Raw genomic sequence first — 17,400 nt, 5'->3', positions numbered from 1 at the left:
ATAAAAAGGCTAAAAACAACTTCTTGAGAGAGAGAGAGAGAGAGAGAGAGAGAGAGAGAGAGAGAGAGAGAGAGAGAGAGAGCACGCAGAGCGAATACCGCAGACCACATAACAGGCTATATCGATCACCAAGGAACATTGCTTGACTCTCTCACCTCGTTCGCAACACGTCGTCTATTTCTTTTTTTCTCACACTCCTAATTCCTTACTTTCTTCTTCTCTTCCATTTTGTACAGACTGTCACATTTGCACACAAAAAATGTAATTTCTTTCCTTTTAACGTAAATAAGCAAAAGTTTATTTTACATTATTTCGTAGTGTATTTCTTTTTCATTTAGTGTTCGTTGGAATTGTGCAAATTGTATCTTGTACACCAAAAATATGCACATCCTAAAGAAATTCACTTCTTGCTCACACGCTGATGAAAATATCAAGCAGATATTTTTTAAAAAAAGCAAATCAAGTTCATTCATTATTAATTATTAATACTGAGCATTCTCAGCCATCAACACTTATTGAATCTAATAAAATCATTCTTTATTAGAAGAAAATCAATCATAGTGAGTTTAAGCAAATTATTGAAAAGTGAATATCTTTTTAATACGCGTGTAGATGAAAAGGCCCATTTCCTAAGTTATGTAGATGCACGCCGACAGATGTCTGTTTTGTCGAGGAGAATGAAAACACGAAACAAGGGCAGAAGATAAACGATGTTGTCGTTTCGGTAATAAAACCGACAAGGAGGGAAAGAAGAATGTGAACTTTTGAGGCTTTTTATGTGGTTAAATCAACTAATAGTTGACCGCGCCGCCATTACGTGATCTGTGGCTTCACGTATGAGAGAAAAAAAAGCAACATGCATTTTAAAGGGATTTTAAACAAGGAATGTTTGCAGTTCCTAAATGCCTCCTTATTTAACGTCGACCTAACAACCTCCCGCGGTCTCAAAAATGACCAATGGGGTGGAGAAGGAAGTCACATTTGCCATATGGGGTTTAGTTGCGACATAAAAATTATGCCAGTGCAGCACAAAACCCCGGACATCTCCAATACAACGTAAATCATTCTCTTTCCCTTCTTTGAAAAACTATCATAATAAATAATAAATAATAAATAATGAATAATAAATAATGAATAACGAAAGTAACTTTAACTTAGAACACTTTATAAATAGCATCAAATGATTTTTTTCTAGTCGTATTATAAGTTCACATCTTGAGATTGTTTCGACCAATTATCACTATCAAAATTTAGCTTAATTCTAAGAATAAATCCGGAAATGTTAACCATTTCAGAATTCCCCATATCTAAGATTGGTAACACCAGTACTTCAGTGTTAAGTGTGGGGGTTATAAATAAATAAAAAGTTCATAAAAAATATCTCTTTAAAATCATCAAAGTTGAACTTACGTAAGAAATAGGGACACAGGGTGAATTTGTAGAGAAAATCCTTATGAAAAAAATCGCGGACATTTTTCTTGTTATCACCTACCGCTCGACACCAGTTTTCGAATTGAATAAACGTTTTAAATGAATAAAACCACTAAAATCTTTTCCATATAGGTAGAAGGGTAACTTATCTTGCCTTTGATAACATTTATTTGTTATACATTTGTTTTTTACCACTTTTTCGTGGATTGTAAAATAAACCCTTAAGATCTTATCCAACCAAAATTTAATAAACTAAACAACATTCCAGTCAACAGTGACAAATATTTTCAACGTCGCTGGACGGAAATATATGATATATGCTGACAGATATTCAAGTTGGACAGAGGTATCCAGAGTATGCAACGTTTTACGTAGATACTTTGTGAATTATGGTGTGCCAGAGGAAATTTCTTATGATGGTAGATCCCCATACAACCCCAATGAATGGAAGACATTTCTAAAAACATGTGGCATATCTCTGCGAGTGTCATCAGCCTATTACCTGCAAAACAGTGGTAGAACCGAGGCAGCTGTCAAGCACATGAAGCAGATACTAACAACAAACATTAGCCCCAATGGTTCACTGGACACAGACGAAGTGGTAAAAGCACTTCTACTCCAACCCATCACTGCCCGATACATATGTATCACCAGCAGAACTTCTATTCACCCATCTCCTGAATGACCACTTACCAAACCTAACGAAATTCCGCCGTGAGTGGTTGGAACTCGCCGATATGCGCGAGAGGGCCATCAACCAGCGGTTCATTAACATCACCAAACATACTAGAAACAGGCAACAACTCAACCCACTAAGAATCGGGGAACACATGCCAATTCAAAATCAACATGGACCAAAACCCCTACATTGGGACAACACAGGCACAGTTGTTGAAATCCTCCATCACAGACAATACCACATAGTGGTCAACGGTAGCAGGAGAACCACACTCCAAAACCGCCGTTACCTCCGCAAAATAAACACACGTACCTGCAACCTGGCCCATGATGACACCCTACCAAACGACAGGATGGGCCATGATGACACCTTACCAAACGATAAGGTGGGCATCCATGCTCCACAATCACCTATCCTACCCAACCAAGTACACTCGGAAAGCCAACACCCTCAAACACAAAGCACCACCTTCCGCACCCTAGACGCAAATAGAGAATGAAACCCCGCATACAACAGAGATAATATAGAACAAAGAACTAGAGAGTAGGTCAAGACCTAACAAACGACTACCCTCTAGATTTAAGGACTTCCAGCTCGACAATAAACAATTTTTTTTAAATAACAGGTTAACTTAATGTTGAGTTATCAATTCTTAATCTGAGCTCTCCCCGAGTTGAGGAGAGAAGTGCACTGTCATGGCGTTGTCAGTAAAACATCTCGCATACATCGTAGATGAATAACCAAACGCTTGTGTCCTGTTGTCATTTTTCGTTATGTAATGTTCCTATATCTTAACTAGACACAACGTCATTGTTTTCTTGTAATGAGTGTTCATTATGCAGGATTAGCTAAATGAGAATTTCGTGAGAAAAGCATGGAGTTTAAAATTGCTAACCTAAAGGTGCATGTGCATGTGCATGTGCATGGTGCACAAATTCAAGGCGTTATTCTGGCGTCCAGCCTTGGGGAGACAAGAGAGAAAAAAAAACTGATTTGATTTTCACGGCATTCTCGGCGAAGCTGTTTTATGCCTAAGTAGACGGTGCATGTGATGACTACTTGTAGAACTGCATCCTGGGCTGTTTGAATTTTGACGGTTAAATCTTTATATAGAGGTGCCCTCGAAAGTTCTAGCCATTTTGTTGTATCTCTACACGCGGAAACGTAACATAGTTCCTTTGCTCCATGTGTACGAGTGGTCACATCATGCACGTTCTTCATACGCGTGCGTGTTGAAAACGGTGATTGCTCTGAATTGTTCCTGCCCAGGATTTGTTCCGGCCGTATCTAGCGGTTGCTACAAACAGAACAGATACTAAATTTCTTCATCCTTAGAATTGAACATTAAATGTAACTTCATTAGTCCGGTGAAACTATATGGACCATTAAAACAGTGGTGGTGGTGGTGGTGGTGGTGGTGGTGGTGGTGGTGATAGTAGTAGTAGTAGTAGTAGTAATAATAATAATTGTTGTTGTTACGAATTTCTGGGCACTCCTATTTGTCTATTTCTCACCAAATTCCTTAAACTGATAGCCGAAAGCTACAAACTAATTCCTCTTAATGAACCGCTGCCCTATCAAATGTTGCTGCCTATCCTAAAAAGGGGCGATATTTCAAGCGTGAATACGGAGATTCCCATCAAAGACTTATCCGAAACTTAATACTTTTAGAATCTTGCCTTTTTTTTTCTTCGTTGCTTCAACTAATTTAGGTCACAGCTCACTGCACGACGACATGCGTACATTTTTTTTTAATTGTTTATAATTTATTTACAACCTTGAAAATATCAAATCTCATCTCAGAGATGCTTTTATCGCAGATCATATGTAGTAGTAGTAGTAGTAGTAGTAGTAGTAGTAGTAATAATAATAATAATAATAATAATTGTTGTTGTTACGAATTTCTGGGCACTCCTATTTGTCTATTTCTCACCAAATTCCTTAAACTGATAGCCGAAAGCTACAAACTAATTCCTCGAACCGCTGCCCTATCAAATGTTGCTGCCTATCCTAAAAAGGGGCGATATTTCAAGCGTGAATACGGAGATTCCCATCAAAGACTTATCCGAAACTTAATACTTTTAGAATCTTGCCTTTTTTTTTTCTTCGTTGCTTCAACTAATTTAGGTCACAGCTCACTGCACGATGCGTACATTTTTTTTTAATTGTTTATAATTTATTTACAACCTTGAAAATATCAAATCTCATCTCAGAGATGCTTTTATCGCAGATCATATGTAGTAGTAGTAGTAGTAGTAGTAGTAACTTTTAATCTAGATGGGATCTATATCTATCTATTTATCTCTATATCTATCTATCTATATGTGTGTGTATATATGTGTGTGTGTGTGTGTGTGTGTGTGTGTGTGTGTGTGTGTGTGTGTGTGTGTGTGTGTGTGTGTGCGTGCGTGTCTCTCCCTCTCCTAATGAAAAATTGAATGTATACGACGGCTGTCGTACTAACCATATCTTAGAAAGACAAGGTTGCCCTTGGCATTTATTTGCTCGTCATGTTTATATTTACTACTTACCTTCTTCTTCTTCTTCTTCTTCTTTTTCTTTTTCTTCTTCTTCTTCTAAAGACAAACATATTATTATTATTATTATTATTGTTGTTGTTTTTGTTGTTGTTGTTGTTGTTGTTGGATTGCTAACTGCACTTATTATCACCCAAGGCATTTTGCCCGTTCGCTGCATAAACGTCTTACTACGCAAATAAATTGTTTTTATCTATTAAGTAAAGGTAAAATAAAATAAAATAAAAACGAAGGGGGTGCATTTTTATAAATTGTTTACAAGTCAATTGAATTATTTACGTTGAGAATTAGTTTAACAAAAAATAATTAACATTTTTAACAAATAAAAAAATATATTATAAATGTAAATGACATGAAATTACAAAAAAAAAGTGGGCATTTGACTCTAGTCACTATAACGTTTTATAAAATCCCTTACTCGAGTAAAATATAAGAATTTTAGGGCTTTCCCGGCTTTGGGTATTTGTTATTATAATAGGGCAAAAAGGGTATGGAAAAAACAAGTACCAAAGGCAAGATAAATTACTCTTCTGCACTCTGAATATTTTTATTTTATTTTATTTTATTTATTTAATTTTTTTTTTTTTTTTGCGATTTAACTTATTTTAAAGTGTATATTTTGTTTTAACAAAGAACAAAAAAACCTGACACAGATATTGCAAAAGGGTCCTTGGTAATCGCTCAAAAATTGAAAGTCAAACAATATTGGTAGAACATATTGTCGCACGATTGGTAACATTTATTAGATATGTTTCTACTAATATTTTGTTTAATTTTCGATTTTTGAGCGATTGTTAAGTGTCTTCGTGCAATAATTATGACAGTCATGTTTTTTTTTTTCTCGTTTTAACTCAACAAGCTGCTTGTTTTGAACATAAAACGCTTTAAAATAAGTTAAAACACAAATATCCAGGTTGGTAGAAGAACGTATCTTACATTTGATAACATTTATTTGTCGCGTATTTTTTTTGCTTTTTTTCTTCATTATTCTTTGTTTTGTTATTTTATTATTTTTTGTTTTCTATTTTATTATTTTTTGTTTTGTTATTTTATTATTTTTATTGCCCTTTTTCATTTAACAGAAATAAAAAGTAAAATTAACAAATAATCAACAAATAAACAAACGTCACCAAAAACATTGAAATTTACTTCTCTACTTATTTCGATGAGTTTTTTGTGTCTTAATGTCGTTTTATTGTATTGTAATAATCTGCTAAAAGTACTATGGAGTTTCCCAAGGTGTCGACCAAGCATCGCTGCCGTATGTTTTACAACTCGAAAATTGAAAATTAAGCAAAAATACAACTAATAACTGGCAATAATCGGCAGAAAAATTAATTTTCAACCGATCTGTATAATTTCTATTAGCTGTAATTTGTTTTTGACATTTTTTTAGATGCGGATGAATTTTCGTATTATTTGGATTATTGTTCTCATCTTAAGTGTTATTTTCACGTTTCGGTCGATGTAATTTCCGACCTTCTTCAGGTATATCTTGTCGAACGGGGGTAGCATGCTCTCTTCGTAGAAAACCTAAGTACTTCACAATTACATTTTGAGTGTCGTCCGCATTGAAGAGTGTAATGTACAACTGAGTTGTATTAAGTACAGGAGTTCTTGCACAAGGACAATTGCAAATTACTTAGGACTTCTACTCAGTCATGGCTGACGGAACGAGAACATATGAATTGAATAAAGAGTTCCGTTCGAAATTCCATACAGATTCCTGTGTTCGACAAGAAGTTTTAAGATTACATCGATGGAAACGTTGCGAAAATAATAGTCAATATAAAAACAGTAATTTGAAGAGTCGAAATATTATTAGTTGTACTTTGTTTAATTTTGTTTAATTTTTCGTTTTTATTGGGAGGGACCGATAATCGTCGATTCTTCACATCCAGAAAAAAATGGCATCAGAATACAAGGATGAAAATGTAAATAAAAGCATTTTTTTAATATTTTAAAAGAAACCAAAAAAAAGAAAAAAAAAAAAACTTAGCAGGTAACTTATATTGCCTTTGGTAACATTTATTTGTTGCTTATTTGTTATTTTCACCCTTTTTTTCTTTTCGACATCATCATCATAATAATAATAATAATAATAATAATAATAATAATAATAATAATAATAATAATAAAATCGCCCAATTTTATTTTAAATCGCAATTATTTTGGCATTCGTTCAGTATAGTTAATAATAGCCGAGAAATCGAAAACAAGATATGGTAAAAGTGCGAAACAATATAAATAAGAAAAACAACAACACGGTGCGACAGTGGGGGAGGGGGGGCCTATAAATACAGAATCGATTTGTTCTTGTGGTTGTGAAATATGTTGTGGTTTTTAAATATGGCAGCCATAAATAAAATGAGAGGAAAACTGTATAAAATTCACAAATAATATCGTACACCGAAAATTATGGAAAATAAGCAACTAGAATTTTACTAAAAAATATAATGAATTTAGCGAGTTTCGGCTATTATGATGCTAAGCTGAGACAATCAGTGATTCATCAACTATCATGTTTGACAGTTGAGTTTTCATACACTACAACGAATCGATTTTTACGAGTTCAGTTCCCCATCATATTTATTGAACAATCAAAGTTAATCATTTTATCTTTTTCACATAATTCGTGCTTAGAACAGCTCGTTGCAATTGATTAAAAATAGAACGACTCGTTGCAACTGATTAAAAATTGGCGGCTTCGGTAAAGAATTCCATAACTTTGCAGTGGAATTGAACTCCTCGCCATTGGCCATAGAATCGTTTTGAGTCTCATTTCCACAGGGGTTCAGTTATGGTGAGTATTATTGCATAAACACATATATGTTTCAGAAGCGTTAAGTTTAATTCATAATAAAACCGTACATCGGAAAACTATTAGAGTGCTCCTTTTGGAGAGTTATATTTCCAGTAAAAGTTAACTTTGTGTTAAACTCTTCCTCTGTACTTCCACAGGTAAACAAACTGCTAAAAATTTTCCCGTGAGAAAAAGGGGTATTTAACTTTTCTGACATATTGGTTTTACTTTCTTGGGTGTGTTCAGTGTTTCGAGCACCTGCACACGTTTCTAGTGGACAAATATAACTTACACTTTTGGGGATTTGGGCTGATTAATTCAACAGAAACGGGAGTTTGGTAAGGAGTGCGGCTAATTACGTATCACTGCGGATGTGTAGAAGTGTCAGAAGTCGCCATTAAAAAAGGAGTGATTAATAGACTCGCTATCTTTCGAAGCTTGTAACAATATGAATAATGTAATTTAAACCCTAATTTTTTGCTTCAATAAAAGGAGCAAAGACCAAACTTTAAAATAATAAAAGGTTTTATCGAAAAATATACAATATTTTTTTTTAATCTGTTTTCTAGCAGTATCAGAAATCGCCATGAAAAATTCGTGGTAAAGACTGGAATATTTAGTCTTTTGAAGCTTATAACTTCTTGAAAAATGTAAATCAAACCCTAATTTTTTTAATTAAAGGAGCAAAGACCAAAATCTAAAAAAAATAACAGGTTTAATAGCAAATTATGCAATAATTGTTTTTTTTAATCGGTTTTCTTTAAAAAAAAAAAAGATTTGAAGAAAATCAACGAAATTTTACTTACTTCGATTATAAAAATATATATATAAATTCCAAAAAATCACTTACCTATAAAAATACTATTCAATGAGTACTTCCATTGTTCATTGTTAAGAATTTATCTATATATTCCATGTCCTTTTTAAATAAAATACTTTTTTTAATATGGATTCCAAAAAAACGCGAACTCACATTTTTTTCACTGTTCAAATAAAGGGAGACAAATATCTGATTTTCTTCTCGTTTATCTTCCGGTGACTTCTAAGCACCACAATTAATGTCTCTTTCTATTGCGTGCTGCAAACCAAAATTATTATTTTGGGGCCTCCGTACTTTAAAAATGAACACATTCACTTATAAGTTTTTGCAGTTAAACAAAAAACCACTCTACCGATTCTTTAAATTTTTTATTCTCTTAATCAAAAACTCATGTATTTACATGAGTTTTTGATTAATATATTTTAATACTTCTTCATCGAGTGATTCTTTTTAAATATCTAAAAAAAGAAAACATTGAATGAAATAGGAAAAATTGTCGTAAGCATCCGATATTTACTTGACCATCTAAGCATAACACAAGCTTCCACTAAAAAAAAAATTCACTTGATAAAAAAGAATGAAAATATAATCAAAAATTTATGTATTTCTTTGAGAAAAGAAAAAAAATTCCTCGAGTGTTTTTTTTTTTTAAGGCGAAATCTTATAAGTAAAATTTGTCTATTTTTAACCGAAGTAAGTAAAATTTCGTTGATTTTCTTCAACTCTTTTTAAAAGAAAACCGATTTAAAAAACAAATATTGCATAATTTGCTATTAAACCTGTTATTTTTATTTTATTATTATTTTTTTTTAATTTGGTCTTGGCTCCTTTAATTGAAAAAAAATAGGGTTATAATTATATTTTTCAAGTAGTTATAAGCTTGTAAAAATAGGAGGTCGAATTATTCAATTTTTTTCACGCATTCTTAAGATCGGTTTCTGACACTGCTAGTGACACTCTATTTCGGCTAAAGGAATACAAAGAGAAGAAACTATTCCCCAGATATTGAGCACTTTTTGTTGCCCGTGCGTTCAAAATAAAACCCCCGCCTACCACCAAAAAAATAAATTAAAATAAATCAAAACAATTTTTGTTTCAATAAAAATAGCTGCGAATGCCCGAACGACCGAAAAAAAGAATTAGCTAAACACGTGCGTAATGTGTTTTATTTTTTTATTCTTTGTAAAGACACTTTTTTTTTTTTTCGTAAATAAAGGAAATGTTCAATTTGCTTCTTTTTAGGGGGAGGGGCTTTTTCGATTTACTTTTTTTAATCGGGGGGGGGCTTTTTTGTTTCTAAAAGTGTGACTGAACTTTGAATTCGAAGCGGTCAAAGTTTTTATATAGCCATTTCAAGAATATTAAAAATAAACAAATTAAATTTTTTCAATTTATTTGTAAATGTGTTTTTGTTTGTTTGAATATTTAAACAGTGCTTTTTAAACAAATGAATCTATACATAGAAAATGAAAAAATAACTGAGGAAAAAAACAAGCAAAACAGGAAAATTTGCTATATAATAATAGGGACCCAGGCCTAAAACGCTTAAATGCAAGTGGCCTCAGTGGTCAACAAAAGACATCACCTGAGCAGAGAACCTATGGAACTGTTCCGAATACCAACTTAGAGTAAATGTAAATTTTAAGATCCACAGACTCCACTGTCAGAATCATAGGACGACTCCATTGCACGAGCCAGAACATTAGCACAAAAAATGTGACTTCACAAATGAGGAGCTGAGCGAGAGCTCATATTGTCAACACCATGTAACGCTTTCCGGAATGAACTCAATAGCAAACCAAAAGACAACAACATAGCAAACCAAAAGACAACAACATAGCAAACCAAAAGACAACAACATAGCAAACCAAAAGACAACAACATAGCAAACCAAAAGACAACAACATAGCAAACCAACTGATCGAAGGCCAGAAGTACAAAAGCTTTATCACGGAAAATGACTAAACAAACATTTAACATTAACCGAAGCAGGAAGTGTGGAAATTGTGATATCAGCCATTAATGAGTATGGATGAGCATGGAAGCAAGGGACATTGGGTAATGAAGGGAACGCAGAAAGAAAAGCAGACACAGGAGAAAATCTCGCAACCATCGACACCAAATCCCAAGGAGAATTAAACGCACGTCGATAGTGAAAGTGATGAAGATGATTACTTACATCATTTCTCCTCCCTAATTGCTAAATGCACTGCTAAATGAAGTGCTAAATGAAGTGCTAAATGCACTGCTAAATGAAGTGCTAAATGAAGTGCTAAATGCACTGCTAAATGAAGTGCTAAATGCACTGCTAAATGAAGTGCTAAATGAACTTAAAAAAAACTCAAGAATAAAGCCTACACGACACTGAATGACAGACCACCTCACCTGAAAAGTAGAACACATAACACTCTCCACATGAAAATCGATTCCGCTTTTTCCTTAAATATAGTTGAATAACTATAATATAATCATATGAATTTCCATATCTATGATATATGTATATGAGAGAGAGAGAGAGAGAGAGAGAGAGAGAGAGAGAGAGAGAGAGAGAGAGGGGGGGGGGTGACGCGTGACTAAGATGTATCTCTGTAAACACCGCACAAACTAACTTTGGTGGGGGAATCGATACTAGTTATTTATTTGTAAGGGCATTAATATTAAAAAGATAAAAATAACATCCGAGCGATTAAAAAACAAAACTATATTTTAGTAAACAAAAACAAAAAAAAAGCATAGTTTAATAAAAAGAAAATAAATAAATAAAAGTCCTAGGTAGGGACTACTGGTCCATAATAAAATAGCTGTCCATAGTCGGCGTTGCCCGGCGTATGAAATTATTTACTCACTAGAAGTAACCACACAGGTTTCCATTAAAGATTTCTCTTTGATAACAACTTGTGGTGTTCTCTAGAGTCTGGGTGACGAAAAGTTTCCCCAGATTTCAAGTACTCTTTTCTTTTCGATAACCTTTGCGGATAAATTTTCATTATCGTAACATCCGTTTACCATTGATTTTTCGTTGGCAGTGAGCACTGGTCTTCATTGGAATTTGGGGGGCAATAAGCCTATCCAAGGTCCCAGTCCTCTACTTACTCACCCAGCGACAGTCTGGCTAGTGCTTTATCTCCTCAGTTTTTCCATCCTTCTCGACCCGCTTCAATTCTTTGGTATGTTGCCTGTTGATGCCAATATCTCTCCCCCTTTTTTAGGGGGAGGTGTTTTTAGGGGGGGGGGTTAACTTATAATATCAGTTGTCTTGCTTTCACGTGGTGTGTCTTTGTGTTTTACCTCTGCAGCAGTTTCTATATATATGCCCGGCTTGCGCCTGTAACTCATGTGTATTAGTGTCAGCATTCAAAGGTTTCTCTTAATATTTGAGCCGCTATTATTGTATCGTCTCAGCCATACCTCTGATTCTCTTCCATTCCTTTTCCAAAGTTTTTTGGTATTATTTCTAGTGCTCCTACTATTAGTGTTATCTTAACTTTGTTCATCTTCCATATTTTCGAGCCAGTTCCGTGTATTTGTTTTACTTCTCTGTTTCCTTGATCTCCCTGTGGTCTGCTGAAACGACAAAATCTCTAATCTCGCAGAACTTTTCCTAATTACGTTATCTTGTGCGGTTATTATTAGGAATTAAGTTTCCTTGTTTAGCTTTCCTTTTTGTAGTCAATTCCAGGCGTTTTCGTTAGTCCCACCTTTTGTAATCCTTACGAATCATCTGTTTAGCTGTTACTCTTCTCATTTTATTTCCTCATCTTATCCCGTGTCTCTTCTTTTTCTATCTTGTTTGTTTTTTCAGTGCCTCTTGCTGCAGTAATTATTCTTTCTGTGTTCTGCATTATGTATTTTTCTAATTCTTTGTGTGTGTGTGTGTGTGTGTGTGTGTGTGTGTGTGTGTGTGTGTGTGTGTGTGTGTGTGTGTGTGTGTGTGTGTGTGTGTTATTTACAGTTTTCTAAACAAACCAGCCCTCTTCCCCCAACTTTTCTTTTCACATGTAGTCTGTCAGTATCATCTTTTTGGTATAGGGCATTGTGAATGGTCATGAGTTTCCTAGTCCTCTGGTTGAGATTCCTCAGTTCTTTACTCAAACTTATGAACGGTCCATTGTATCTTACTAGTGACAATGGCCATGTTTTAATTCCTTTAATTAGGTTTCCACTATATAGCTTAGTTTCTAGCAGTTTCCTTGATTTTCTGAGGTACTTCTTTCCAACTTTCTCTTTCGTTGTGCTGACAAATTATAATAAATACGTTAAAAATGTTGGAAAATAGTTTTTAAAAGCACGAAAAAAGATATACATAAAGTCTATCACGATACATTTATACAGAATTAATATTGATTGAAATTTGTTTGATACAAAATGAGAAAAGTTTCCCTTTTTGTAGTAATTATTGCGTGTGACTGTGAAAGAATTAAACATTGCGTGTGACTGTGAAAGAATTAAGCATTGCGTGTGACTGTGAAAGAATTAAGCATTGCGTGTGACTGTGAAAGAATTAAGTATTGCGTGTGACTGTGAAAGAATTAAACATTGCGTGTGACTGTGAAAGAATTAAACATTGCGTGTGACTGTGAAACAATTAAACATTGCGTGTGACTGTGAAAGAATTAAATATTGCGTGTGACTGTGAAAGAATTAAGTATTGCGTGTGACTGTGAAAGAATTAAACATTGCGTGTGACTGTGAAAGAATTAAGTATTGCGTGTGACTGTGAAAGAATTAAGTATTGCGTGTGACTGTGAAAGAATTAAGCATTGCGTGTGACTGTGAAAGAATTAAGCATTGCGTGTGACTGTGAAAGAATTAAGCATTGCGTGTGACTGTGAAAGAATTAAACATTGCGTGTGACTGTGAAAGAATTAAACATTACGTGTGACTGTGAAAGAATTAAACATTGCGTGTGACTGTGAAAGAATTAAGCATTGTGTGTGACTGTGAAAGAATTAAGCATTGCGTGTGACTGTTAAAGAATTAAGCATTGCGTGTGACTGTTAAAGAATTAAACATTGCGTGTGACTGTGAAAGAATTAAGCATTGCGTGTGACTGTGAAAGAATTAAGCATTGCGTGTGACTGTGAAAGAATTAAGTATTGCGTGTGACTGTGAAAGAATTAAGTATTGCGTGTGACTGTGAAAGAATTAAGCATTGCGTGTGACTGTGAAAGAATTAAGTATTGCGTGTGACTGTGAAAGAATTAAGTATTGCGTGTGACTGTGAAAGAATTAAGCATTGCGTGTGACTGTGAAAGAATTAAGTATTGCGTGTGACTGTGAAAGAATTAAGCATTGCGTGTGACTGTGAAAGAATTAAGCATTGCGTGTTACTGTGAAAGAATTAAGCATTGCGTGTTACTGTGAAAGAATTAAGCATTGCGTGTGACTGTGAAAGAATTACGCATTGCGTGTGACTGTGAAAGAATTAAGCATTGCGTGTGACTGTGAAAGAATTACGCATTGCGTGTGACTGTGAAAGAATTAAGCATTGCGTGTTACTGTGAAAGAATTAAGCATTGCGTGTGACTGTGAAAGAATTAAGCATTGCGTGTTACTGTGAAAGAATTAAGAATTGCGTGTTACTGTGAAAGAATTAAGCATTGCGTGTGACTGTGAAAGAATAAAGCATTGCGTGTTACTGTGAAAGAATTAAGCATTGCGTGTGACTGTGAAAGAATTAAGTATTGCGTGTGACTGTGAAAGAATTAAGCATTGCGTGTGACTGTGAAAGAATTAAGCATTGCGTGTGACTGTGAAAGAATTAAGCATTGCGTGTGACTGTGAAAGAATTAAGCATTGCGTGTGACTGTGAAAGAATTAAGCATTGCGTGTGACTGTGAAAGAATTAAGCATTGCGTGTGACTGTGAAAGAATTAAGCATTGCGTGTGACTGTGAAAGAATTAAGCATTGCGTGTGACTGTGAAAGAAAAGAATTAAGCATTGCGTGTTACTGTGAAAGAATTAAGCATTGCGTGTGACTGTGAAAGAATTAAGTATTGCGTGTGACTGTGAAAGAATTAAGCATTGCGTGTGACTGTGAAAGAATTAAGTATTGCGTGTGACTGTGAAAGAATTAAGCATTGGGTGTTACTGTGAAAGAATTAAGCATTGCGTGTGACTGTGAAAGAATTAAGCATTGCGTGTGACTGTGAAAGAATTAAACATTGCATGTGACTGTGAAACAATTAAACATTGCGTGTGACTGTGAAAGAATTAAGTATTGCGTGTGACTGTGAACGAATTAAGTATTGCGTGTGACTGTGAAAGAATTAAGCATTGCGTGTGACTGTGAAAGAATTAAGCATTGCGTGTGACTGTGAAAGAATTAAGTATTGCGTGTGACTGTGAAAGAATTAAGTATTGCGTGTGACTGTGAAAGAATTAAGTATTGCGTGTTACTGTGAAAGAATTAAGTATTGCGTGTGACTGTGAAAGAATTAAGCATTGCGTATGACTGTGAAAGAATTAAGCATTGCGTGTTACTGTGAAAGAATTAAGCATTGCGTGTTACTGTGAAAGAATTACGCATTGCGTGTGACTGTGAAAGAATTAAGCATTGCGTGTTACTGTGAAAGAATTAAGCATTGCGTGTGACTGTGAAAGAATTAAGCATTGCGTGTGACTGTGCAAGAATTAAGCATTGCGTGTGACCGTGAAAGAATTAAGCATTGCGTGTGACTGTGAAAGAATTAAGCATTGCGTGTGACTGTGAAAGAATTAAGCATTGCGTGTTACTGTGAAAGAATTAAGCATTGCGTGTGACTGTGAAAGAATTAAGCATTGCGTGTGACTGTGAAAGAATTAAGCATTGCGTGTGACTGTGAAAGAATTAAGCATTGCGTGTGACTGTGAAAGAATTAAGCATTGCGTGTGACTGTGAAAGAAAAGAATTAAGCATTGCGTGTTACTGTGAAAGAATTAAGCATTGCGTGTTACTGTGAAAGAATTAAGTATTGCGTGTGACTGTGAAAGAATTAAACATTGCGTGTTACTGTGAAAGAATTAAGCATTGCGTGTGACTGTGAAAGAATTAAGTATTGCGTGTGACTGTGAAAGAATTAAGCATTGCGTGTTACTGTGAAAGAATTAAGCATTGCGTGTGACTGTGAAAGAATTAAGCATTGCGTGTGACTGTGAAAGAATTAAGCATTGCGTGTTACTGTGAAAGAATTAAGCATTGCGTGTGACTGTGAAAGAATTAAGCATTGCGTGTGACTGTGAAAGAATTAAGCATTGCGTGTGACTGTGAAAGAATTAAACATTGCGTGTGACTGTGAAAGAATTAAGCATTGCGTGTGACTGTGAAAGAATTAAGCATTGCGTGTGACTGTGAAAGAATTAAGTATTGCGTGTGACTTTGAAAGAATTAAACATTGCGTGTGACTGTGAAAGAATTAAGTATTGCGTGTGACTGTGAAAGAATTAAACATTGCGTGTTACTGTGAAAGAATTAAACATTGCGTGTTACTGTGAAAGAATTAAGTATTGCGTGTGACTGTGAAAGAATTAAACATTGCGTGTGACTGTGAAAGAATTAAGTATTGCGTGTGACTGTGAAAGAATTAAACATTGCGTGTGACTGTGAAAGAATTAAACATTGCGTGTGACTGTGAAAGAATTAAACATTGCGTGTTACTGTGAAAGAATTAAACATTGCGTGTTACTGTGAAAGAATTAAACATTGTGTGTCGCGATTTTTTTTTTTAGAGTACGCATGCGCATGACTCTGGTTGTGTGGTTGAGAACTTAATTTATCTCAAGCCGATCAGGGGGCGAAGTGTAATATAGATGTTAGATTTGCCCCACCCATACACAGTAGATATTCCTAGATAGTTTCTTCCACAGAATTGCTAAACTTTGAAATTCCCCTCTGGGTTCCTGCTTCCCCAACTGTACTGACATGCAGAAGTTCAAGTGTAATGTAAACCGACATCTTGCTGCTCAATTCCCTACATAGCATTCCTACAACTTATTTCCCTGATAGTAGCCCTCTTCATCAAAGTGGCTCTGTGTCTTTTTTGGGGTGAAAATGTAATTTTAAAAAAATGTAATAAAAAAACGTACAAACATGAAACGTATTATTTTACAACTGAATCTACGGATTAAATTTTCCAAAATATTTTGTTGAAAAATGTTCGTGTTATTTTCAGTTTTATTTCTGAATTCATCCACTTGATTCGAAAGATGATTTACTTAGATTTTTTTTAACTTGTAGCACCTCAATAGTGAACAATACAACTCAAGCTTTTAATTTGGCAGCACATAGAGATTTTTTATCCAAAACATTTTATTACCAAACAATTGTTTTTGTCTGTTTCGAAAATAGACATGTTTATGGTAGTCAAAATTTTCACAGATACTCACGAAATCAGTTTGAAAAATTTAGAAGTAAAATAAACTAAAAGTTCTCTGTCATTAACAATGGCTAGGGCTATGACAACAGCATATTCTTTTCATTGTTTTGACTCTCGAGTGTGAATCCGTTGATATCTTATATGTTTTTATATAGAGTGGTGTGGTTCTCGGTTGATTAACTTCGTCTAACTGTGTGAAAACACCGAAAAGAATATTTTGTTGTCATAGACCTAGTAATGACTCCATTAGCCATGCTAATAAATTCTTGTTTCTTTTTTGTATATATAAAAGTTTAAATAATGGACATTGAAAGGAAAGTTTTATTTTTGTTTTGTCTTTTGCTTTGTCTATAATTTCTCTTTTATTTAACAGTCATTCGTGTATTGTAGAAATTCTCGGCTACGAAAATCAACAAAGACTATTATCGTAATAACTTTATCCCTTTTGATTGTTGTGTAATACTGTTTTTGTGCATTTCTAGGAGGTTCATTCTCTTACGCTTTATCTTCTCTCTTTGAGAATGGGTTATTTTATTGCTAATCGCCTGGGACGCCCTTACCTGGGAAAGGTGACAGGGCTTCCTCCTCGGAGGCGCTGACTTCTCAATCCTACATTCTGATTCTGGTGTCACAGTTCTTGCAATGGAAGAGAACTAAATACTTTCTTTTTCCTCGAACTTTAAAAAGATTCACGACTTTTGTCGACTTACAATTTTACCAATTTTAGACTGTCTTGTGCCTCTCCATGCACCCATGCTTCAGTTTCTGTTCGAAA

General features: G+C 34.6%; 1 protein-coding gene across 3 annotated transcripts in view; it reads left to right on the top strand.

Annotated features, from left to right (window-relative positions):
- Positions 1-17,400, top strand: part of LOC145247372 (organic cation transporter protein-like) — a 255,075-nt gene that overhangs the window by 203,061 nt on the left and 34,614 nt on the right. The window lies entirely within an intron of this gene.

This window comes from Euprymna scolopes, chromosome 25, assembly GCF_053919585.1.
Source record: "Euprymna scolopes isolate OS-2025 chromosome 25, ASM5391958v1, whole genome shotgun sequence".
Classification (NCBI taxonomy): Eukaryota; Metazoa; Mollusca; class Cephalopoda; order Sepiida; family Sepiolidae; genus Euprymna; species Euprymna scolopes.
The sequence above is the reverse complement of the archived record's forward strand: the minus strand, read 5'-3'. Positions and strand labels throughout refer to the sequence as shown.